The sequence below is a fragment of the Asparagus officinalis genome, chromosome 1 (assembly GCF_001876935.1).
Source record: "Asparagus officinalis chromosome 1, Aspof.V1, whole genome shotgun sequence".
Lineage (NCBI taxonomy): Eukaryota > Viridiplantae > Streptophyta > Magnoliopsida > Asparagales > Asparagaceae > Asparagus > Asparagus officinalis.
In genome coordinates this window covers 2,077,679-2,089,579 of record NC_033794.1, presented here as the reverse complement: position 1 = coordinate 2,089,579, position 11,901 = coordinate 2,077,679, and the positions used below count along the sequence as shown (strand labels likewise).

General features: G+C 37.4%; 1 pseudogene; it reads right to left on the bottom strand.

Annotated features, from left to right (window-relative positions):
• Positions 4,550-10,234, bottom strand: LOC109829124 (annotated as a pseudogene).

The following is an 11,901-nucleotide window of genomic DNA, read 5'->3' as shown; positions in this document are numbered from 1 at the left end:
ATTTTCATGCTTTTTTATACATTAGCCAATGCATACAAGTGTAGGCGTCTAAAAATGCCTATGGATGTCCGCACACGGCTCGAGACAGAGAGAAGATGATAAACATCGCTATTAGAGTCACAGGAGCTTGTTTGACAACGACAAACACATGAAGTGAGTCGACCGGTCATACGAAGCAACAGAACTTCGGAATAACGGAAATGAGAGCTGATCGGGAGCCCCACGTCGTTTACAAAAGGCGGGGCACCCTTCGTGTCTCATTTATTCCACATATGATTCAATCATGGGAGCTTGTAGATCTCCTCATCGGCTTTCCAACGCATCTTGAACCGCCTCATTCCGAGGTCGGATGAGTGAGTTAAGGCTGTTACAGTAACCGCGGGTCGGAATTTTGCTACAGTACCGCGGGGTCGGATTTCTGCTACAGTAACCGCGGGTCGGATTGGGCGCTACAGTAACCGCGGGTCGGATGATGTGCTGCAGTAACCACGGGTCGGACTGGGGTGCTACAGTAACCGCGTGTCGGATGGTGCGCTGTAGTAACCGTGGGGCAAACACATGAAGTGAGTCGACGGGTCATACGAAGCAACGGAACTTCGGAATAACGGAAACGAGAGCTGATCGGGAGCCCCACGTCATTCTGCTACAGTAATTTAACCGCACAAATAAGTAACGTTTTGACTATGCTGCGATTTGAATCTGAAAAATCTTAAAACATAAAAGTTATAGATCTCTTCGTCAGCTTTCCAACGCATCTTAAATCAGCCTAATCTGAGGTCGTACAAAAGAGTTATGACCAAAATACTAAATATGTCTCAAACTGACCCGCGCAGCGGCGGGTCGGATCAGTCTGACCCGCGCGGCGGCGGGTCGGATCAGTCCGACCCGCGCCCACGCGGGTCACATCGGTCCGTCTCGCGTCCAGAACTGCCTGTAACCTCCAAAACTCGTTTTTAGGCTGTTTCAATCGGTTTTTTTTGTTCCAGAGGTTCATAACTGCCTAGATATCATCCCCAAACGTGGTTAATCAGTTATTAACTGAAGATAGAGCCAAATCACTTGTTCTCATCCAAATAACCGCTTCCGAAGCTTATAAATACAAGCTCGGGTGTTCATTTCTCAAGGGCGGAGTTATTATCAAGACGTGGATGTGTTGCTAGATTGAGGAGTCAACGAGCACGAATTTCAGCGAAGGCAAATCAGATCCCGGCGAACTTCGGCATAAAGAAGGAGCTATTCGAAGGATCTGAACCCCGTCCGTCCGTCCCTTGAGATTAGGCTTGGTCTTAATCTCGAGAAGAGCCCTGATTTCGCTTGGTCGATTTCAGCGCTTCAAAACAACAAGAACCAGAATTTCACAAAAATGAGCGCGGATTCAATTAAAAGATGAATATTTAGATCCCCTTTGGCGTGTTAGTTCTAACTGTATTATAGTCCACAGACTGGGGAACTTGTACAACTATATATTTGGTTTGATAAAAATCTTAACATATTTGTTCTCTCTAGAGATGCTGAAGATCATATTTCTTGGCTTCTTCAACATGGTTGGCATGAGAAGGCTTTAGCTACAGTTGAAGCAGGAAAGGGACAGACCGAGCTTCTTGATGAGGTAGATAAATTACAGTGGATATTTTTTTTCTTCCAAATTATTTAAGAGAAGGGAACCGATGAGATCGAGGTGACCGAATTCAAAGTGGAGTCTTGGAGGCTGAACTTAAGGCTGAACTCAAGGGTGGGGGGAAGGCTGAACTCGAAGGTCGGGCGGGGAGGAGGTGACGGTGAACTCAAGGGCGAGGCGGAGAGCGATAGCGGCAGATTTCGGCATAGTCGAGGGTGAGGCGGGGAGCGGCGGCAAGCTACGAAGACGAGGTTGGGTGGAGGAGAGGAGAGGAGGCGGCGGCGAACCCGATGGGAGGCTTGGGGGCCTGGGTGGAGGCGGCGACCAGGACAACGAGCTTGAGAAAGCCCTTGGTTTTAAAGAGAGATAGAAGAGAGAGAGAGGAGATGGGATAGAGAGGATATGATTGCTGGATCTGAGGGATTGAGGAGAGGGGATAAGGATATTTTGGGGATTTAAGCTTATCTAACATGTAATAATTGCTAAAAAAGGGCTGCAGCACAAAATGTCACACTTTAAGGGGCTGAACCACATGGGGAAAATTAGGAGGGGCTGCAGCATATGAAGTTTCTGCTTTTGGAGCACAGATACATTTTCCCTAAATTTTAAATTTTAAAAAAAACTCTCATATGAAGATAGAAAACGAAAGAAGGAAATATAGTCTTAAAAAAATTGCTTAAGAAATTCTTAAATGTTCCCCACTTGAACATGAGACAGAATAAGACTATCAACATGGTGAGACAGAATAAGACTATCAACATGGTACAAAGGCCACGCCGCCAAGCTAAGTCATTGTTAATAAAACAGCTTTCTATAACTAGGGGTGTCCAAAAAGCCCGGAGCCCGGCCAGGCCCAGAATAGTAAATTTTTTTATATGTATTATATATGTATATATAAATATATATAATATGTATAATATATGTATATATAATATATTTTTATATATGTATAATATATGTATATATAATATATTTCTATATATGTATAATATGTCATATGTGTGTATATATATACTCTCTCTTAGTATATAAGTATATATAAGTATACTCTCTCTTATATAAGTATATATATGTATAAGTATATATAAGTATACTTTCTCTTATATAAGTATATACAAGAATACTCTCTCTTATATATGTATAATGTATGCATGTATGTATATATATACTCTCTCTTAGTATATAAGAGAGAGAGAGAGAGAGAGAGAGAGAGAGAGAGAGATTAATGGGTATCCTTGTCATAGGAGGGGATTTCCTCCTTGACGCCTCTAAAATCACATGATTGAGCGACATTATGGATGATCCGCTCCGTTGAACTTGATCTACATATTCTAAAACCCCAACACACCAAGTTTGGGGTGAACCCGTCGTCGTTTGACCCTTCATCCACTCGTATCAATTTTAACGGTTTTGAATGAATAGAACTTTTCACATGGCTTGATGGAGGGTCAAACGACGACGGATTCACCCCAAACTTGGTGTGTTGGGGTTTTAGAATATGTAGATCAAGTTCAACGGAGCAGATCATCCATAATGTCGCTCAATCATGTGATTTTAGAGGCGCCAAGGAGGAAATCCCCTCCTATGACAAGGATACCCATTAATCTCTATTATATATGTGTGTGTATATATATATATACTAATATACTCTCTCTCTTAGTATATATAAGTATACTCTCTCTTATATATGTATACTCCCTCTTATATAAGTATATACTCTCTCTTATATATGTATAATATGTGTGTGTGTATACTCTCTCTCTTAGTATATAAGTATATATAAGTATAGTATATTACAACGGCTACTTCTTCCCCATTGGCCCAACAGGCAACGGCTACTTATGCGATTCTTTCTCTTTCAAGTTATAACTTATAAATATATACAATATATTTACATATAATATATGTATATATAATATATAGTTACATAATAATTTGGAAGTATATACTAATACATAATTACCCGGGTCCGGGCTCCGGTTTTGCCCGGCCCGGGCCCGGATTTCCGGGCCGGGCCGGGCCGGGTGGACAGGCCTATCTATAACCGCTCTACTAACATCAGAGCACACAGAACAAAGGCCACGTCGCGAAGCTAATTCTTATCCAGGTTATTTGTTGTTTTATTTGTCGTTTGATACAATTTTATAGAAAAGTTTTCTTGTCTGACAATGGTAATTCTGTAATTATAAATTTTATGTAGATTTCCATAAACTGTATTTGGTTCAAAAAAATTTATAAAAATGTTTTCTGTAAAGTACAAAAAAATACCAAAATTTACAGAAATCAATTTTCTCTCAAAATAGGCAAAAATCACCCAGAAATCTGACACCACGTTGACATTTTTCTATAAAGTTAACACTTTTCTATAAATTTAGTTGGTGTTTGGTTCAATTTCTACAAATTATAGAAAATCTTGTTATTTTCTATAAAGTCGTCATTTTCTTGTTTTGAACCAAACAAGCAAAGTTAAAAAAACAAGAAAATTTGTATTTTTGACTTCTCAAAACTTTTCCTATAATTTTTTAAGAAATACAATAAAATTATATTTTGAGTGTAAAACATTTCCTATAATTTGTAAAATTGAACGAAACACCCCTTATACTAAAAGTACCCCAAAATAAAAGTTTCAACCAAAATCTTCCAGAGAGAAGGAAAAAGTTCAAATAACACTTCAACAATACTTACCGGTTGCCAATCGTTCGACCAGAATTGCAGGGAGACGCATCCCACGTTAAAATGTGATAAAATATTTTTAAAATTTTTAGAAGGTAGTGATTTTGCTTAAGAAAGGTCAATTATTGTTGCTGTTGTTATTCAGTAAACATGGGGCATGCGCTTCAAGGAATCTGAACACAGACTGGACATGATCTCGACCTAATACCAACCGCCCAAACAACTTTCTCTACGAAAATAAAGGCCACCACATACATCTATATGAACTCCATTTTCTATAAATCTACCATTCTTTGCTAATTATTATGTAAACAATACAAAATACGGCAAGAGTAAACTTTCATTGCCAGATACTTACATGCTACACTTACTAGTAAGTTCAAGTCATGGGAATGGTTTCATCCTCAGTTGATGCTGGTTTCTTCCCATAGTGCTGCTGAAGGTAAACAAGGCCAACGTTAAAGGATATACCGCTAAAGCGAAGAATAAAACAGAGAGCAGGACTCACAAGAAGCTTCAAATACCTGCTTTCCAGTAGAAAAAGGAAGGTACTTGTATGTCATCATGTGACGTATGCGACCCTTCATCGTGATAGCAAATATCCCAAAAAAGTAGACTACGAGAATAGGCCAAAATACAGGAACATCAAAGACGTCGAAGAATGTCAATGTTAAAGCAATGCAGAAGGCTTTTGTGATCGAGTACCTGCGGAGATAAAAACAGCAGGTCCTCTATCGATAACTACTCAACATTCACTTTAAGTTAAAACTTGTACTGATTTAAGTTAAAACTTGTACTAACTTATCATCGTACACAATGGCATAAATCAAACATCTCAGGATAAACAGATGATAACAAAGGACATGTTCGTTTGAGGAGTGTCAATGGCAGAGGGAAATATAGAGATATTAACAAGAACACTGATAATCATTGAAATTAGCATCTTTTTACAAGTCGCTCATGTCAATGCCAAGGACCACTGAAGCAATCTGACAAACAGCGTACTTGACTGCATAAATATGAAAACGAGAGGCCAAAAATGTTCTCTATTGTATAGGATAAGAATTAACCGCTCTACTAAGCAATTTAGGCAGCACTGTCGCAGCATAATGCACAAGCAATTCGTGCAAGAAAAAGAGTTGCCACTCATTAAGAGCAATAAAACAACAAATAACCTGGAAGCAGGTGCCAGCATATAATGGATAGCATTTAAATTCCTCTGATATTGACAATAACTCATATGTATCAAACGACAAATTCAACTTGCCTTCGCTTGACATTAGTTTTATGAAAAGTTGAACCAGCTGTGAAAATAAGCAAAGGGAGAACAAACAGGACGTTTGTGTCTTTTTATAGGAAGATACTTGTCTTCGCTTGAAATGTAAATATTCTAAGGGTAAATTTCACATAACTACCCATTACAGTGCAAAACTTACTTTTCATAGCTGTTGTATCCTAATAGACATTGTCACATTACGCTTTGATCTGTACTGTATGGTGATTTTGGTGAATCTGGTAACTTGCCCAAAATAATTCTCTAGTAAGCACATCTCAGAATATGCTGCACAATTTCAAGACAGTAAGTTGCCCCCGTGGTAAAATGATTGTGAGGAACATCTTCTTTGAATATACACCTGCCCGTCCAAGAGCATATAATATAAGTCATTCAATATCTTAATTTCAATTCCTGTGAGAGGTATATCTGGTATAACGCCTAGGTGATGCTATGATTGTGAGGAATATCTTCTTTTAATCTGCTTCCACTTTTAGTGCACAAGATATAAACAGTGGAATAGATCATAAGCGAGGTATCAGCTTCGGACAAATAGAACAAGAGTTAACCAGTTTACCATATAGGAGCCTGATTTTGATCCAGAAACAAGCAAAGTCTACTTAAAGTGCACTGAATCCTCCAAACTAAATTGTAAATGTACTAATAAAATCGACCAAGTCCACTATTGCTATTGAGGACCAGAAGAATATAGAGAAAAACTAAGTCAAAAGCAACCTAACCAAGAGCAAAGAAAGGCAAACAATGGACAAGAGTTGTTGGAATTGCACAACCAATCGTGATGCCTCCAATAGGAAGTTTATAGTTCTATAAGATAGTGGCTTTGAGGCAAAATTCCAACAACAGTCTTTAGGAGTCAAGAATCTGAGGGCTTCTAGATGTAATATACGACAGCCTCCACAAACATTACCATTATTAACAATCTAAGTTATAGGTTGTTATGTTATACCTGAACTTCAGAGCTTCTATGTGTGCCCAATGGTCGACGAGCTCTTTAGGGATGCAAGTATATTTCCAATGAATGAAGATAGGGCTCAAGTGTAATATACACAATACATTCACAATATACTAGACAGATATTCACCATCGTGGCTGAGTAGATCATAGAAAGAAAAGCAATCAATGGGCTAGGATCATGAATGTCAAAGTGGCAGAATTGGGTGTTCTTAGGTAAGTGGTTTGCAATAGTTTGCCGCAACAACTTTGCATCATAGATCTTTTGACCTAAGGCCCTACACCGGGAGAATGAAACACCAATAGCACTCTATCATATAAAAGTAAAAACAACACATACCATGAAAGTCTGATGTGCAAGAACAAAACAGTTCTACTATAAACATCTAAAAGAATTGGGCGTCTTAAGTAGAAGATTACAATAACTCATGGTACATCAACGAAAATTCAAGAAATAGGAACAAACACACCGTCATAAGTTTTGTGCTAAAAATGCTCTCAAATACCACGCTCATTTCAAACTACATACATTATAGTCATATAGCGTATGTTATTTAAACAAAACCACACAGTAGAACAGTGATAACTATACTTTTTTGTCATTTTAGAGGTCTTGAGTTCAGGCTTGCCAAACGCACGCATGAACACAAATTAATATATCTAACCATCCATAAGATAGAAAAAACTATTGGGTCTTGAGTTGAACCATGGATCGGAGCTAACTGGATTGAGGCACGCTTAGGCATTTTCTAGGTGTGCCCGGCTGGTCCATACCAGTAAAGTTCAGTTGTTCCTGAATGCAGTCATCTTTTATATTTTATACCGAATAGGCTGTATCTTGTTTTAAGCTCAGCATTCTAGGAAGTATGGGTACAGAACACGACTATATTTGCATTTTTCGAGATCAATTTGATTTTTTATATATATGTTATGAGAATAAAAATTCCCATCACATCCTTACGCTTTTATTATGTATATTATAGATTAGAGAATCACTCATTCTTGAACTCGAAACCTTAGTTCTGAACTAGGTGCGAACTGAAACGAACCTAACCTGCAGCCAACGAGCTTCAGGAAGTGGATGGTAAGTGTAGGATACACATCCAAGAAACATCTCGCAAGTGCTTTAAATTAAAACACGTACTAGATGATTCAGTGCACATTTGGTTAGAGGTATGCATGTATCCAAGGAGCGTCCAAAAACCGTGTGCGTGCCGAGGATGGACATCAACTGTTTCAGAAAATAAAGAAAACTACAAATTCAAGTTTCAACTCCCCCCCACCCCCACCCCAAAAAAAATTAATAATAATAATAATAATTTTCCCTTTTCTCTAACACACTTAAGTGGAGTAAAAGGGAAAAGCCAATCGCCTTACCAATTCTCACTCTAAACAACTAAAACCCTAACTCTAATCATCAAAATGCTCTAATGCAATCAGATAACATCCAAAACAAAATCAATCAAAAAAAAACCCTCGACAAATCTCACCAGAACTTGAACTCCGGCAGCTGAGGAACAAAAGGGCGAAACTCATCGCCCATCAGCGATCCCAGCGGGGTTGACTTGAGGGGTGATGAAGGCGATGAACTTGCCGAGAGCGTAGATTGCGAGCGCGTACGTCACCAAGTAGAAGCCCTGGAGGATCTCCACGCGTGCGATGTAGATTAGGGCTAGCAGCGCGAACCCTAGCCACCGCCGGCGCACGTGCAGGGTCGATTTGTCGAGGAGGTGCTGGTACCGCTGCGAGATGTCGCTGATCCATGCCGGGACGCGGTCGAAGAGGAGGAGGAGGAGGCGGAAGGGACCATGGTTTCGTCGGGGCCTTGTGCTGAGGAACAGCGGAGATATTTTTTAAGGATTTATTTAAAGTAATTAAGAAAACCTCACATAAAATAGGCTAATGAGTAATGACCCGTTCGGATGAGAGGAAGTATTATTAAAAATAAAAAGTAAATTAGATAAGTAACTTATAAAGTGAGAAATAGCGAAAGTACTATTTTTTTTAATTAATTTTTTTTTTATACAAAGGTGATACGATTGTTAGCAAGTAGCCAAAATTTATCATCTCAAACTATCTAGTAAATTTAGAAAACCAAAAGATTAAAAAGTTGATAACAATAATAACACCAACATCAACAATAATAATCATGTCATACTCCCTTTGAAAGTACGAGTTCAGAAAAATCTTTTAATGGTCAACATTACCCTTAATATTTTTTAGATGTTATATTGTTATCCTAATCTATATTCTAATTATCATATCTTTTTTAATTGGTAATTAAATAATTTATCTTATTCATAATGAGACTTAACATGTTATTGGATAAAGAAGATACGTTTGATACAATTCAAATCCTTTACTTATTTCAATTCGCAGAGAAATCTAAAAAACATATCTTAGCGAACACCTAAAAAATTTTAGACTTTGTAAAAAAATATCCTCCAAATTTTTTAAATTGTGAAAATACCCCTAAAAATTTTAAATTTTATTAAAACATCTTGAAAATTATAAATTTTACTCATTTTAATTTAGTGAGAAATCTGAAAAACATATGCTAGCTAGAAATTAAAAGTTTTTTAACTTAGAGAAAATGCCTTATAAGTTTTAAAAATTACAAAAACACCTCTAAAAATTTAAAATTTGTTTAAAACACCTTAAATTTTTTTTAACGTATAAACACACTAAAAATGTACAAATAACATAAACAATCTTAGAAAATTTACGGAATTTGTAATAAGCACTATAAACTTTTTATAAATTATAAAATAAAATCCTCAAAATTATAAAATTTTATAAAAATCATGATAATTTCCAACCTAACGGTACATTAAAAATATAGGAATTAGAAATATCCCCTACATAATTTATAATTTATAGAAAACACCCTTAAAGTTTCAAAAATTACAAACAAAAACTCAAAGTTTAAATTTTACAAAAAACGCCCTAAGAATTTTAAACTCATTAGTAAATTGAAAACATAGAAATTATAAATAGTCTATAAACAATTTACAATCTATAGAAAAGGCCTATAAGTTTAAAAAATTACAAAAAATCCCTACCATGAGAATTTCTAACCTATCTACACTAAAATAAATATACAAAATTACTAATAACCCCTAAAAAATTAAAATTTTGTAAAAAAATGTCATACTCCCTTTAAAAGTATAGGTTTAGAAAAACATTTTCATGGTCAATATTACCCATAACTTTTTTGAAAAGAACATAACTAACTGAATATATATTAAATTTAAAATTTATAAAAAACACCCTTAAAGTTTAGTACATTACAAATTACCCCTCCAAAGTTTAAAATTTACAATATTTTTTGTAATTTCTTAATTTCAATGTAATATTTAATAGTTTTGTATATTTAAAAATTACAAATTTAAGGGGTTTTTTTTACAAATTTTAAAACTTTTGAGGGTGTTTTCTTTTGTAGTTTTCTAAATTTTATTGTGTTTTTAATGTGATACATAGATACGTCAACTAATGATGATATTGAAGAGTAAGCCGTTATTAAGATGTATTAGGCCATAGTTAAGTGTGCACATCACTATTCTGAGATAGTATAGTTTAATATATGCAAAAAAAATCAGACAATCTATATAGTGGTTAAAAGGATTTTTACTTTAATGTACTATTTTTTATAATTTATATTTAATGCGAACCCACCATTTAATTCTGATTGTCGTCATCATAATTTTAATATGTTTGATTGATTGACTAAATATGTATATAGACTATAGATTACTTTACTTTCTCACATAAACTAATATTTGGTGCTTGATAATTTAAATCATTATTTTTTAATTTAATATAAAGGGGAGCTCTAATAACACTTATTTATTTACCTACAAGATAATACAATCTCAATTCCTATTATTTGCTTCAGATTTATTTCATAGTTACGCGTATCAAATTAGTAACTACAATAATAATTATTTATGCTTAAATTATGATGATTATATTTGGTCACTCACTATAGAATTTTTATGAATATATACACCTTACTTTCTGTAGCTATCTTCACGATCCACGTATATTTTATAAATTAGTTGTTAATTTGACATATTAAATTACTTTTTCTTTGTAAAATTTCTTGTTTAACTTTTGGATTGTGTAATCACTATATCACAATTCTAGCATAACAAGGACCTCACTCTAAATGGATTCAAGCCAATGTTTGAGTTGAACTGAAGTATATAATATCAATACTATTGTAGGCGTATAAAATTGCCTATAGGTCCCTTAGCACAGCTCGACGATGCCGATTCGACAGAACGAAAGAACCATGGCAGGCGAACGCTATCCAATACAAGATCGTTAATCACGCAACACCGAAGCCAAACGACACGCGTTACCGAAGCGGTGATAAAGCTAGGCTACGAAGCCCAGAATGAACCGCACGTAAACAATGGAATGGATCCACTCACGTCGGAATCAAGCCAACGGGTTGATTCATCAATGAAGTCATTCAACCAAATACAGACTCGGACGAATCGTGATCGAATCGAAATCCAAGCTTCGGACTTGAACTCAGAAGTGGACTTACTGCGCTAATCAGGAATCGGATCAACAAATTGAATCCCGAACAAGTTCAACCACCACAACCGAGTCGAAGTCTAAATCAAATCACGAATAATCGAACGCCGAATGACGGAATCCGAACCACGAAAAGCGAACACAAGCCCAAACCCCGGGGACTCGGCTTTGAAACCGCAGGCCACCCCAAGCTGTGCTCGCCAAGCCCAGAGCCACGCTGAGGTGGCTCGGGTCGGCCGAGCCACCCCAGGGTGGCTCGCCGAAGGGCGAGCCACCTCAGGGTGGGCTCGCGCAATAGCGCGAGCCACCTGAGGTGGCTCGGCCCAAAGCGGTTAGCGCACCCACGAGGTGTCTCGTGCCTAGGCAACGGCCAGCCACCCTGAGGTGGCTACGGCTCTTTTGGGCGCGAGGCCACGCTCATGGGTGGCTCAGGCCATGGCCGAGCCACGCCATGGGTGGCCTAGCGCCCTGTTTTCGTGCCAAGGCAACAGTTTCGAGTGCTATAAATAGGCCTTGTGCGCTCATTTGTTTTAGGGTTGGAAATTTTTGGCGAGAAGAGCGCGAGCCATGCATGGATTGAAGACTTCATTGATGGCTAAAAAGATCACAACTTATGAAGGCTTTTGGAGAGTTGGACTTTTCAGGATCCGCGGTGCTCGGCCGCATCACCACACCGCCGAAATAAAGCAGGAGTTCGAGAGGCATTGGATTTTGAGATCTACACGCATGCACACTCGGATGATCTACAGCCTTGGTTCTTTAGATCCGCGAGATTCGAGCGGCGTTTGTTTCCTTGGCTGAAACAATCTCTCCCGGCGTA